This window comes from Vicugna pacos, chromosome 19 (assembly GCF_048564905.1).
Source record: "Vicugna pacos chromosome 19, VicPac4, whole genome shotgun sequence".
Classification (NCBI taxonomy): Eukaryota; Metazoa; Chordata; class Mammalia; order Artiodactyla; family Camelidae; genus Vicugna; species Vicugna pacos.
In genome coordinates, this window is record NC_133005.1 from 8,816,987 (window position 1) to 8,832,070 (window position 15,084).

Below are 15,084 nucleotides of genomic sequence, written 5' to 3' on the forward strand. Positions count from 1 at the left end.
AAACAGTATCGAGATTCCTCAAAAGACTACAGATAGACTTAACATATGACCCAGGAATCCTGCTCCTGGGCATATATCCAGAAGGAACACTACTTCAAAAAGACACCCGCAATCCAATGTTCATAGCAGCACTACTTACAATAGCCAAGACATGGAAACAGCCTAAATGTCCATCGATAAAGAAATTGGGTATATTTATACAATAGAATACTATTCAGCCATATAAAAGACAACACAATGCCATTTGCAGCAATGTGGATGTCCCTGGAGAATGTCATTCTAAGTGAAGTAAGCCAGAAAAAGAAACAAAAGTATCATATGATATTGCTCATATGTGGAATTGAAAAGAAAAGAAAAAGACAAATGAACATAAACACAAAACAGAAACAGACTCATAGACATAGAATACAAACTTGTGGTTGTGGGGGCGAGGGAGGTGGAAAGGGACAGACTGGGAGTTCAAAATTTGTAGATACTGACAGGCATATACAGAATAGATAAACAAAATTATATTGTATAGCACAGGAAATTATATACAAGATCTTGTGGTAGCTCACCATGAAAAAGAATGACAATGAATATATGTATATTCATGTAAAACTGAAAAATTGTGCTCTGCACTGGAAATTGACACAACATTGTAAACTGACTATAACTCAACAAAATAAACTTAAAAAAAGAAAAAAATAAGAAAAAAGCCAATGTTTTAAAATAATTCTACTGATAACATTAAAAAAGAAACAGCACAGTTTTTGAAAATTCCAAGTCTTACTCTTCTTATGTCATTTATTAATTCAGAAAACAGTTATGAAGTACCAACGATATGCAAGGAAATACAAATTCTTGCTTCAAAGACAGATATACAATTATGATACAATGTGATATGTAAGAGCTGTATATGGGAAGTAGTAAGAGAGCATAAGGAAGGCTTTACTTTACAGAAGAAGGGAAATAAACAGGCGGTCATGAGGAAAAGAAATGGGAGGAAATGATTCTACTTAGAGATGAGAATGTGAGCACAAAGATTAGGCACAGGGCATCTCGGTGTACCTGAGGAACTTGGAAGGAAAAGTACAAAATACATGGAAACAAGTAGAGAGATGAGTCTGGAAGAAATTCTGAATATCAAATGCTACACTTAAAAAAAAAAAAAAAGCTAGAGTTCACTGCCTAAAAGCAGTGACTCTTCAGGAACTAAGGGCAGAGATCAAAACATATTTTCTATTATTTCAACCTTAAGAATAAAAAAAACAATGAAGATAATGTTTAAAGTGATCAAGGTAAACTTTTTAACTTATTCCTTTAACACATTCAAAGGTAGCATTTTCATCTGCACAGGATCCACAGCAGAACCAAGACCCATTGTTGTCTGGAAGCAGACTAAAGGGAAGAAAAAAACTATTCACATAGTTGATAGATTCATAAAATTTTAAACACCTTATTTTTCAGATGCAAGAAAGCCTTCACATATATTTAATCAGCATGAGGAGTAAAAATTAGGTCTTCTGGATTTTGAGACTATGTTCACATTAAAATGATGTCTTTACCTTTTCAATTAAAACTAAGAATTTTCCTCTTCTCCTTATATGTAATAATAGAAATTTAAACCAATGGTTCTCAAACTTCATTTACATAATTAAGAATCATAAGTGAATAATCAGAGCTCATCCCACCCCTCCACTACCCTGCTGATATCACCTATCACCCCTTTACTGGTTTTTTTTTCTTTTTTTTAAGAAAAAAAGAGAGACAAGAGAAGGCAGATCTAGCTATAAAAGGCTATTCCTGAATGTTAAAACCTCATCTCAGTTTTGATGCCAGTAATAACTTTTAAAATAACTAAGGCTACATGAAAATTCTGGGGAAAATTCCTGATCCAAGTGACCCAATATTCTTAATTGTATATCAGTTTTTTCTCTCAAGGTAATCCATCATGAAAAAGTTAAAAACATGAATGGTAGTTGAAAAACCAATTGGAATGGCTTAAACCTGACTCTATACATTTTACACTGGTAAACAGAAAATATGGGACTCCATTTAAAGTAAATTTCTACATAAGATCATTTTTTTAAAAATTCCATTTATTATTGTGTCTTTGAAATAGATGACTGTTTCATTTTGTATTGCTATCATAAAATTCTTCTACATGTTTTTAGAATTTTATTATTGGACAGATATCATTTTCTAAATATCTGGGGAACCAACCATTACTAGAAGTAGATATAACATTTTCACTCTAACATAATATTTGGAACTCTAAAAAAAATCACTTATTTTCTCAAAACAAGTATAACTTGAATTTTTCAGTGTCTGAAGGAATTTTTCTTGTAATACAGAAAACAATGCAAATATAATAAGCCCTCTGACAATACAGATGGTACAGAATCATAAGAGATTAAAACTTTTCTATTTAAGTGCAAAAAACAATCTCAAAGCAACCCAATCTCAGAAGTCTTGACTTATGTGTAAAAGACCTAGATCTGTGAACTATAAACATGAATGTTTCCTATCTCTAAGCCTTAGACTATGAAAAAGAAATAAGCATATAAAAGATACAAAAAGCCAGATAAATAAAAAGAAACTTTACCAGATAAAAATAGTTTTGAGTCCGTAAGTGCCAATTACCAGCAAAATAAACACAATCAAGTGAGTTCTTTTTGGATCTGGAGAAAAAAGAAAACCACCTTAAATCAAGTGACAGCAATGAGAAATGACAGCTCAGTGAAATGCAAATAGTAAGTTTCTGATGGCAATCACATTTCATCACATATAATTTTGGAATTTTCAGCACCTATTACCAAAATCTTCATGAAGCCATTCGTGCTTCTATCATTGACTCTGTGTTCTCACTTGAAAAAGTGAGAGTGCTGTGGGCATTTCCACTTCCACACAGCTGAAGATATAAGTATAACAAAATATAACCAATAAAAAGTTGGATAATTGTTAGAAAATGAATTATAACACTTAATGGTAGGTCTAGGACTTCCTTTCAGATTTTCTTCCCCAGATGTGGATGATGTCAAATCAATTTACCATTGGTTTTCTGTGTTAGTGCTTGAGCTTCCAGAAAAGCTTCTGCAAAACCAGTTTTAAATGCATCTTTGTGAACTTCAGGTATGTTTTTTGTTTTCATGAGTTTGTCCAAACTCTCAATGTCTGATCCTGTCCTGCAAAAGAGACCCCTAAATACAGAAATAACACATCCATATCAGTTGGCTATATAGAAAACACTCCCCAAAGATACAACCACCACTCACAAAAAATTCATTAAGATTCTAGAATATACATTTTTTATTTTCAATGTGAAGAATAAGGCTAAGACTCAACAATAATCAAAGGCTAGGAAACCAACACTTGGCCCTATACTTGCATCAGTCAGCATAAAGAAACTCTTTAAAGAAGACTAACTATACTAAAAAAAGTCAATAGGTCACATGTTGACTTAGGGTTCTAATGGCTTGAGGTTCACAGTCTTTTATTTCTGCTACAGGATAAACCTTATTCATTTATTAAATGTTTGCTGAGTTCCTTTCATATACTTGGCCCCATATAAGTTCTAAAGATATAAAGATAAATATAAATAATCTGAATGTTTTCAGTATATTGGAAAGAGATACACAAAGAACTAAGTTTCTGAAACCGTTTTGACATTATGTTAGAGGTACTAGGTGTGGTGGCAAAACAGCTAAGAATTCAGGAAAGGCATTCCAGGGGCTGGGAGAGCAAACACACAGCATGAACAATCTGACAGGGTCATGAAACACCAGCCTTTAGAGAGCTCAAGAACTATAAGCAGTCTTGTTTGACAGGATTTTAAAACACCAAGACACAAGGTGGGTAAGGGGACAGAGGAAGTGGCACACTGAAAGATGAGAACAGAAAAATGGTAGGCAGCATGCCACATGACAAGATGCCCTATGTACCACGGCAGAAGTCTTGACAATACACTAGTACATTTTAGACAATCCAGTGGCTGGCTGAAGGCTGGACTAAAAGTAGCAAAACTAAAGGCAAAGAGACTAAATAAGCATTTAGTAGAGTAATCTAGGCAATAAGTAATTATAGTTAATAATTTAAGAAATACTTAAGTGTGGGAGCCCATGATTGGGTTAACAAATTGTAACAGACCCCAGCTGCTTATCTCCTTAAAGATGTGCTTAAGTAACCACCTTGCTTGCATAGTTGAGGTTTTAGCAATGACCCAGGCCCTTGAACATAAATGCTGGGTGTGCCTGCTGTTAGATAGTCTTCTATACCCAAAACAGCCTTGGGCTGGAATGGTAAAAAGCTGCAGACTCAGAATGTGAGAAAGCTGATTAGCCAATGACAGGTAAGATCCCCTGAGGGGGCAACCTAAGACAGGCACAGCTGCCTGAGTCCAAGTTGCTAAGCAGCAGATTATCATAAATTCTGCTCTGATAAGCTGAAAGGCTCAACATGAACATAATTCACCAAAAAGGGTCTTCTGACCTTGAGCCAAACACCAGCAATAAATAAAGCCTTTGTACTCATTGTGATCCCACCCTGTCCTTCCCTAAATTCCTGCATTCCTCCTTCGACTGTACTCAATAAATACGATAGCATTTGAGAGGCTCCTGGAGTTGGCTTCTGACTCCCTCTCACTCTCTTGACTTTTTCCACAGTCTTGAGTAATTCACTCCATCTCAGTGGGACTTCTGCTGGCCAGAACTCACAAGTGGTGATGAACCCACACTTAAGAGGCTGGATCAACAGCATTTTGGTGATTAATGGATGTGAGAGGTGAGAGAAGATGGACAAATCATAGTTGACCACCAGGCTTCTAGCTTGGTTGGATGCTACTTATTAACATAAGAAGACATCAGCAGGTGTAGATTGTTGGGGTGGAAAGAGAAAAATAATAGGCTAGTGGAAAGACAAGCTTGGCACTCAGGAGAATTGTAAGTATTATGATTACATAGACTGTTAATCTTTTATCATGAATGCAAAGATGGAAGAAAATTAGCCAACAACAGAAAACAGATCTTGAAGGTTGTTTTAATAACATGAAAATTACTGCTTTTTTGAACAACAACCAAAAAGGTCTAATTACCTTCATGAATGGTGGTGCTGTGTGCTATGTATCTGCTAATCTTTCAGAGGTGGACTGTAGATGTCTTGTCCTTGACATCAAAATTTTAAAACCCCAAGACTATATGAAACTGAATGAAACTATATCATGCTCATTTCTGATTTTAAATTTTTACAAGGAAAGTGCCTATGAATAAAAATTCTGACATTGTTCCCTTATATCCTAGTTATAGTCTTATTTTTTAAAAGTTCTTTGCCTGTCATTTCAATGCACTTGTAATTAAAGTCATTAAAATGGATTGAATCTATAAATCAAATTTACATTTTTTGGTAATTTAATTTATTTTGGGGATAATAATTGGTTTATTTATTAATTATTATTAATTTTTATGGGAGTACTAAGGTTTGAACCTAGGACCTTGAGCATGCTAAGCAACACTCTACCACTGTGCTATACCCTCCTCCCTTTTTGTTAATTTTAAAATGTAAAAACAACAAAAAAGTTGATAAATATTTATAAAAGGTTAGTGTCTATTCCTCAAACCTCAATTCTACATCCCAGAAGTAATGGTTGTTAACAATTCCATGACTACACTTTTAAGTATTTAAATACACGCTTTTTCTATTAAAATGGTACATAACTTTTTGCAATTGCCTTTCATTTAACAGTGTATTATGAACATTTCTCAGAACAGGTCAGAAAGTGCATTCAGGTTGTTACGGAAATGACAGGCCAGCCAAGCAACAAGCACCACTCGGAGGGTTGGAGTACTCAGATGTATTATGCCGGCGGGCTCAGAGGGGCTTCTGCTCCAAAGCTCTGAGCACCTCCAAGACATGCGTGTGAGGTTTTATAGGTAAAGTACAAGCTTGGGGTCTTCGGCCAATAGGCATGGAACAGATTTAGCAGCATCATTATCACAAAAGTGGAGGCAGGGAGGCAGCAAACCAACATTCCAAAGCCAGATAGTTATCTTTGAAAATCCAGCTGGCTAGCAATAAAAACATGAACAGCAAACCAACACTAATTAACTTAGATTTACGAGTTAGTCCAGCAGAACTCAGATCAGTATTCCGATACTTAGATTTGTGAGTTATCTTCTTAGACCAGCCCGGCTTTTCCTTCACAAGATTAATGGCTGTTTACAGTTTTCTGATACATCAGAGTATGGTAATATATTCAACTACCTCTCTTCTATGGGCATTAGCTGTTTCTGGTTTTTATTGATAAAAATAACACTGCAGTTAAAATTATTGCACATGTTATATTTCACCATATGAAGACTAAATTCCTGAAAGTCACACTATGAGACCTAAGTTGTCTAATGCTAAGAAATTTCCCTTTAAATGGTTGTTATCAAGAATTTATACACCCACCAATGAATATGAGTGTCCTTTTCTCCACATTCTTTGCAGCACTGAATATAAATAAAAATCTTTTTAATTTGTACAAAATCTGATGGACAGAACATAGCATCATGTTTCAATTTGCATTTCAGGTTAGAAGTGAGGAAAATTTTTGAAAACTTTTTTATTTTTCTTGACTATCTTTATTTCTTTAGTGAATTGACCATTCATGACTTTTCATATTTTTCCATTTTCATTTGTAGAATATGGGTGTTATGTACACTTTTAGCCATGTATATTTCAAACACTTATTTTAATGTCTTTGTCTTTTAATTAAGTGATACAATAATTTGTAAAGTTAATGAAAACCACATCTATTTTTTGTAAACAATATCTTTACTATTTGGTTTGAAACAGAAGAAATCGGGTCTTTTAATCTTTAGTATTTTCTGCAGTGTGCTTTGATTAGAAAGTCTCATCTCCAAACTAGGAATTTAAAGGCAGTTTACTGACTTCATCTAATACTCTTGCTTGTTTTCAGTTCTTTAGGCACTTGGAACTCATTTAAGGTGTAAGAAAAAAAATCTCATCCCCCTCATTTTATGCCCAAGTTTAAAATGAACTTCCTGATTTTCCTAACAAATGTTTTGAGTCTTGATTGGAGTTGCACTGAATTAATAAATCTGGGTGCAAATTGATAATGTTATAACACCAATTTCTTCCAAAAGGCTGACAGTATTCTCTCACTTTATTTTACTCTGCTCTTCTTTTATTTCCATCAGTCAGATTTCATATGCATTCACATATCCATCTGTATACATATATCATGCTTCATATTTCTTGTTAGGATATAAAATTTAATGGATTTTGAACAAACTGTGAAAACAACCTATTGTTAGGATATAAGAAAGTTATTGGTTTTTACATACTTATCTTCTATGGTACCAGACCAGGCTTTCAGTTGATTTTCTTGAATTTTCTGGTAAACAATTGTATCACCTAATTATAATTTTGCCCCTACCTTTAGTTTATGTAAAACTCCTTTCTTTTTCTTTTAATCACATTTTTCAGGACCTCCAAATTACTAAACAAAAACAGGATACTAGACATCTTGTTTCTCATATTAATGAGAACCTAATAATATCCCTAAGAAGTTTTAAAAGTTCTAAACTAAGAACTTTTAGGAGGCATAACACTAAGATACATCATATGCCTTTTCATCATACACTGGAATAATCATCCTTTCCTTCTCTAATCAATTAACATGATATATTAATATACTTCTTAATGTTAAATCACTCTTGTATTCCTTAATCATATTTTTTAGCATATTTCTATACTTGCTTTTCCAGATTTTACTTAGGATTTCTGTATCTGTATTAAGTGAAATTAATCCATTGTATTTTTTTTTTTGTACTAATCTTTTAGTATCAACAGTCTCATGGAGTAAACAGGGCACTTTATTCTATCTTTATCTAAAAAGTTTTAAATAATAGGAAAACTTCTGACCTTGGAAAAGAGAATAGAGCCCTAAAACCATCTGAGTCTAATGCCTTTGGGCCAAAGGAAACATATGTGAAAGATATTATGTTTCAAAATTTATATTTGTTTTCTTTTCTTGGGTTGATTTTGCTAATAATTTATAAGTCAATTATCTGTTTCAATACATTTTTATTTACAATATAAATTATACACATTATCTTATAATTTTAAAATTATCATTATCTCTTGACAGTTCCCACTTTTCACTTTTTTTCTTTTTCATTGTAGCATAGTCATTTTACAGTGCTGTGTTAAGTATTTGGTGTAAATCCACTTTTCATTTTTAACATTGCATTTTCTCATCACTTCATAATCAGATTGTTAGTTCTATTTTTTCCTTTTTTTAACATTTTTTATTGATTTACAATCATTTTACAATGTTGTGTCAAATTCCAGTGTTCAGCACAACTTTTTAAGTATTTTTTTTCCTTTCAAATTAAATTTGCTCTTGGTTTAAGTTAAACAATTTCTTATTGTTATATTTATTTTATTTAATGTGTCTTATCCATATTAATTTCTTACATTCTTTTAAAGAAATTCTCAAAATGAATATTTAAGCAATTTATTTCCCACCTTCCTTATTTCCTAAAATGAATACAATGCCCTCAGCATCAGCTTGTCCTCAACCCAAAGATTTAGATATGCAGAATTTTACTGTGGTTCATTAGCAATTGTAATTTGTTTTCAATTCCCTTGAGCCACAAGACAATTAGAAAAGTATCTTTAAAATTTTCCACATCTTTAGGAAATTTTTTAGGTATCTTTTCTGTTCTTTGATTTCAGTTTTATCATATGATCAAATAAACTGACCTCTGAGATATAACTTTTTAAAAATTTATTAAGATTTTCTTTATACTCTGATACACGCTTAGTTTTTTCTTTCATAAATACTGACAAATTAGTGTACCATCCTTCTGAAATATTCTTCTGTCTTCTGTACTAACCATTTCTTGAAAGGACTTCAAAGAAGACTTCTTTGCCTAAATTGGTGTCTCTCTTCCATGCTAGAAATGTTTTTTTTTTCCCAAATCTGTGGAGATTCTTGCCAATCCATTTGTATTTGTAAAGAATACAGTGATGTGTACTGACTGGAGATAGGTGTCCTCAAAACCACCAAGGTGATAAGTATATTTAGACTACAAAACATGGACATACAGGAAATGAGCAGATACCTTTATTGTTTGATTCAAGTTCAAAGTAACCCAGGTTACTATTTTGTTCCTCTCTTTGGCATCAATCCTCAAACCAAGAGTCTCCTCTCAAGACAACAGAGAACTTATTACAAATGTGTTTTTTGCCTAGAAGATGGAGGCCAGATCTGTTCTGTGATTGACCACTCTTGACACCCACTCTGCACACTCTTGCAACCATTTACTATATCAGCCACCCCAGAACTGACTATTATTGACTCAGAACTTGGGGGATTTTCTAAGTTCCACTGGAAGCAGCATTACACACCTCTTTCATGTCACTCTGTTCTAAGTTTCATGAAGGTGATAACATATGTCTTTTTCAGGTATGTAACTATCCCTATCACCTAACACCCATCACTAGTGCCTGGTACTAAATAAATATGCAAGAATATATATTTGATTTTGATATCAATGTGATTTCATTGACTTTAGAACTTACAAGGTCATCAAATTTCTGGCCCATTTATGAAACCCTTCTGCTGCTGCCCTTTTTCCTCATTTTTATTTGTTTACTTTTTCATTGCAAAAGGATTTTGAAAATGAGGGAAGTAAACAAATGTGCTTGATTGTTTTAGAATTTGATTAACTGTGGCACTGATCACTCACATTCAAAATCCAGTTATCTGATATTTTCTGGATTAAAAATTACAGATATACCCATAATAATTGATTCCAAATATTCTGTAAGTTCTAGAGTGAACCACAAATAAATATTAAAAATCATTAATATAATTAGGAAAGACAAATCTGAATATATCAAGTCAATCTATTATTTTTTTCAAAATAAAATAATCGTTGCTTCATACTGGCAAGTACTGAAGATCTGAACAAATTCTTTTAAGAGTTCTTGAATGTTGTCTATACAAGCAAGAGGCATGTAAAGTACTAAATATATCTAAGAAACCTGGAAGGAAATTATAAAAAGTAAGTTTTCTATTTGTCAAACAGAAAACATCATAAAATATAATAATAATTTTACCAAATATTAAAAAAATGACTTTTGCTTTTTATTTGTCCACATATGGTTCTGCTTTTAGAAGTTTCTAAAAGCACTGCAAATCTAATCAAATTTCTTTATCATTTTATTGTCTATCACTTGTCCAATAGATTATCTTTTGTAATATAATATACAAATACAGCTACTAATGAAATTACCTTCAAACCAAGAGATAAAAGATATATATGGACCGACACCACTGCTGATGAAGCCTGTGTACTCCTCTCTGCAATAAATGCATGTCAGAGATTTTGTATATATATTTGTGTATATATATATTTATATATATATTTTACATATATATAAAACACCTTTTGGTTAAGAGCATAAGGAGACAAAGAATTGTTATTTCCTAGAGATGGTTTCAAAACTCTAGTGAACAATGTAATGCAACACTGGAAACCAGAGATATCATTATCTTTCTTAAAGTTCCATAGACTTGAGTATAAAGTTCCCTCCAAAGCCATGAATGCCATCATCATTCTTCCTGACTCCTGTCCTTGACTAATGGGCTCCATCCTACCTAACACCAAGGTTCCCAGGGAATTTGGGTGCAGCAACAACAGAAGCATGTTCTCCTCTCTCCTTAGATGCCAGTTAGAATTCAGAGATTTTTGTAAGAACTCTTTTAATCACATCAAGAAATCCTTTACTAATACCTCTGCCTGCCTAAGCCAAGAAGAAAGAGCTGGTAGTCAGAGGAACACCTTAAAAGGAAATGTAAATATGCAGACCAGATGAGCAATATTAATAATAACAATACTATAAAACAATGACAATAACAAAAATTTGACTCTGCTTATCACTTACTGTGGGCCAAGTACTTTGCTTAGATGACTACATTTGACCCTCCAAAGAGAGAGCAGGAGTTATTCCTCACACTACATATGAGAAAAGGAGATTTATTGTAAATACCCCAGTCACTCAGTGGCAGGGCTGGGTTTGGCCCTAGTCTGGTCCTCACTCTCAATCTCTAAGCCTCAAGGCCTCTCTCAGAAAGGAGACACTAGAGCATAAAAAATAAGAAACCAGGATCAAACTTTTAGTCCAAGCCTCTAAGCTCAAAAACTTCATTTTTTTCTTACTTATGAATTCTTTATTCATCCTATAGTGCTCTTTTTTTCTTCCAAGAAGGGAGACACTGGGTGTCTCCAGAATGGCCTGAACAAGGCTCTGCAGCACCAGCCTGTCCCACCTATGATCCTGGCTGGTCACTACTTTCCCATCCTGTAGCTCATATACAAAATACAAGCAAAAAAGAATGAAAGATTAGTAAATAATTTAAGTTTATGTGAAGTACAGCTTCAAATCAAACATTTCTCATAAAACTATTCAAACCTGTCCTCTTGTTCCAGAGCTTTTGTCACTTGTATTGATATTTTAATGTCTGCTCTTCCATCAACAAGTATTTTGATAAATTTCTAACATCCATTGTTTAAGTATCATGAAATTGACATCCCTTTCAATAAAATGCCCACTTATTATAAGACACAAATATAAAAATACATAGACATTCTTTAAAAGAAGGGACCACAGATGTTTCTATAATGTATTCTCAGAAGCTAGTATGTTACTTGGAATATAAAAAAAATTTGTCATGTAAAGCTAAAACAAGAACAACAACATTCCACTATTCCAAATGCTATGTAGTATGCTGTATTAGGTCCTGGAAAAAGAAAAAAGAACCCTAGTAAAAACAGCTAGTGATTTGGGGAAATTAAATTTTATTTGGTAAAGCCTAAAAAAAGTCTATGCTTTAGTTAAAAGTATTGTAACAATGTTAATTTCTTTTTTTAACATGTTTTATTGATTTATAATCATTTTACAATGTTGTGTCAAATTTCATTGTAGAGCACAATTTTTCAGTTATACATGAACATATACATAATTCATTATTACATTTTTTTCTCTGTGAGCTACCATAAGATCTTGTGTATATTTCCCTGTGCTATACAGTAGAATCATGTTTATCTATTCTACATTTTGAAACCCCAGTGTATCTCTTCCCATCCTCCACCCCCTCGCCAACCACAAGTTTGTATTCTGTGTCTATGAGTCTGTTTCTGCTTTGTATTTATGCTTTGTTTTTTTTCCTTTGGATTCCACATTTGAGGGATCTCATATGGTATTTTTCTTTCTCTTCCTGGCTTACTTCACTTAGAAAGACATTCTCCAGGAATATCCATGTTGCTGCAAATGGTGTGATGTTGTCAGCTTTTATGGCTGAATACTATTCCATTGTATAAATATACCACTTCTTCTTTATCCAGTCACCTGTTGATGGACATTTAGGCTGTTTCCATGTCTTGGCTATTGTAAATAGTGCTGCTATGAACCCTGGGGTGCAGGTGTCTTTTTGATGTAGGGTTCCTTCTGGATATGTGCCCAGGAGCGGGATTCCTGGGTCATAAGTTAAGTCTATTCCTAATCCTTTGAGGAATTCCATACTGTTTTCCACAGTGGCTGTACCAAATTGCATTCCCACCAGCAGTGTAGGAGGGTTCCCTTTTAGCCACACCCTCTCCAGCATTTATCATTTGTAGAGTTTTCAATGATGGCCATTCTGACTGGTGTGAGGTGATACCTCATTGAAGTTTTGATTTGCATTTCTCTGATAATTAGTGATATTGAGTATTTTCTCATGTGCCTATTGATCATTTGTATTTCTTCCTTGGAGAATTGTTTGTTTAGGTTTCTGCCCACTTTTGGATTGGGTTGTTTGATTTTTTCTTATTAAGTAGTATGAACTGTTTCATTTGCAAAAATTTTCTACCAATCTGTAGACTGTCTTTTTGTTTTACTTATGGTTTCCTTTGCTGTGCAGAAGCTTGTAAGTTTCATTAGGTCCCATTTGTTTATTCTTGCTTTTATTTCTATTGCTTGGGTAGACTGTTCTAGGAGAACATTTTTGAGATGTATGTCAAATAATGTTTTGCCTATATTTTCTTCTAGGAGGCTTATTGTATCTTGTCTTATGTTTAAGTCTTTAATACATTTTAAATTTATTTTTGTGTATGGTATAAGGGAGTGGCCTAGCTTCACTGATTTACATGCTGCTGTCCAGTTTTCCCAACACCATTTGCTGAACAGACTGTCTTTATTCCATTGTATATTCTTGCCTCCTTTGTCGAAGATGAGTTGACCAAAAGTTTGTGGGTGCATTTCTGGGCTCTCTATTCTGTTCCATGGGTCTATATATCTATTTTTGTACCAGTAGCATGCTGTCTTGATGACTGTAGCTCTATAGTATTGTCTGAAGTCTGGAAGAGTTATTCCTGCAGCCTCTTTCTTTCTCTTCAGTAATGCTTTGGCAATTCTAGATCTTTTGTTGTTCCATGTAAATTTTATTATGATTTGTTCTTGTTCTGTGAAATATGTCCTTAGTAATTTGACAGGGATTGTATTAAAATTGTAGATTGCCTTGGGCAGTATGAATATTTTAACAATATTGATACTTCCAATCCAAGAGCATGGGATATCTGTCTATTTTTTAAAGTCTTCTTTAATTTCCTTCACCATGGTTTAGTTTTCTGTGTATAATTTTTCACCCCCTTGGTTAGATTTATTCCTAGATATTTTATTACTTTTGGTGCTATTTTAAAGGGGAGTATTATTTACTTTTTTTTTCTGCTGATTCATCATTAATGTAAAGAAATGCAACTGATTTTATAAACGTTAATCATATAACTTGCTACTTTGCTGAATTCTTGATTAGTTCTAGTAGTTTTTGTGTGGACCTTTTAGGGTTTTCTGTATATAGTATCATGTCATTTGCATAAGTGAGACTTTTACCTCTTCTTTTCCAATCTGGATCCCTTTTATTTCTCTCTCTTGCCTGATTGCTGTGGCTAGACCTTCAATACTATGTTGAATAGGAGGGGTGATAATGGGCAGTCTTGTCCCAGATTTTAGTGGGAAGTTTTTCAGTTTTTCACCATTGTGTACTATGCTGGCTGTAGGTTTGTCATATATAGCTTTTATTATGTTGAGATTTGTTCCTTCTATACCCACTTTGGTGAGAATATTTATCATAACTGGGTGTTGAATTTTATCAAATGCTTTCTCTGCAACTATTGAGATGATCATGTGGTTTTTGTACTTTGTCTTGTTGATGTGATGTATTATACTGATTGATTTGTGTATGTTGAACCACCCCTGTCTCCCTGGGATGAACCCCATTTGATCATGTTGTATAATATATTTTATGTGCTTTTGGGTTCTATTTCCTAATATTTTGCTGAGGATTTTTTGCATTTATGTTCATCAGTGGTATTGGTCTGTAATCCTATTTTTTGGTAGTGTCTTTGCCTGGTTGTGGTATCAGGGTGATGGTGGCTTCATAGAATGAGTTTGGGAGTATTCCCTCCTTTTCAATCTTCTGGAAGTGTTTGAGAGTTCTTCTTTGTATGTTTGGTAGAATTCCCCATTGAAAGCTGTCCGGTCCTGGACTTTTATTTGTAGGGAGGTTTTTTATTGCTAATTCAATTCTATTTCTAGTGATCAGTTTGTTCAAGTGGTCAGTTTCTTCTTGATTCAGTCTTGGTGGACTGTATGTTTCCAGAAATTTGTCCATCTCCTCTAGGTTATTCATTTTGGATCCATATAGTTTTTCTTAATATTCTCATATGATATTCTGTATTTCTATGTTATTTGCTGTAATTTATCCATTTTCTTTTCTTATTTTGCTTATTTGTGCTCTCTTTTTTGTTCTTTGTGAGCTTGTCCAGAGGTTTGCCGATTTTATTTACTCTTTCAAAAAAGTATCTTTTGATTTGATTCATTTTTTTTCTATTTTTTCTTAATCTCTATTTTATTTATTTCCTCCCTGATCTTTATTATTTCCTTCCTTCTGTTGTCTTTTGGGTTTTTTTTTTTTTTTTTTGCTCTTCTTTTTCTAATTCTTTTAGCTGGTGGGTTAGATTGCTTATTTGAGATAGTTCTTTTTTGAGGAAGGCC

General features: G+C 33.4%; 1 pseudogene; it reads right to left on the minus strand.

Moving 5' to 3' along the window:
* Positions 1-1,294: 1,294 nt before the first annotated feature.
* Positions 1,295-15,084, minus strand: part of LOC140687505 (collagen alpha-1(XII) chain-like) — a 59,476-nt pseudogene continuing 45,686 nt past the window's right edge.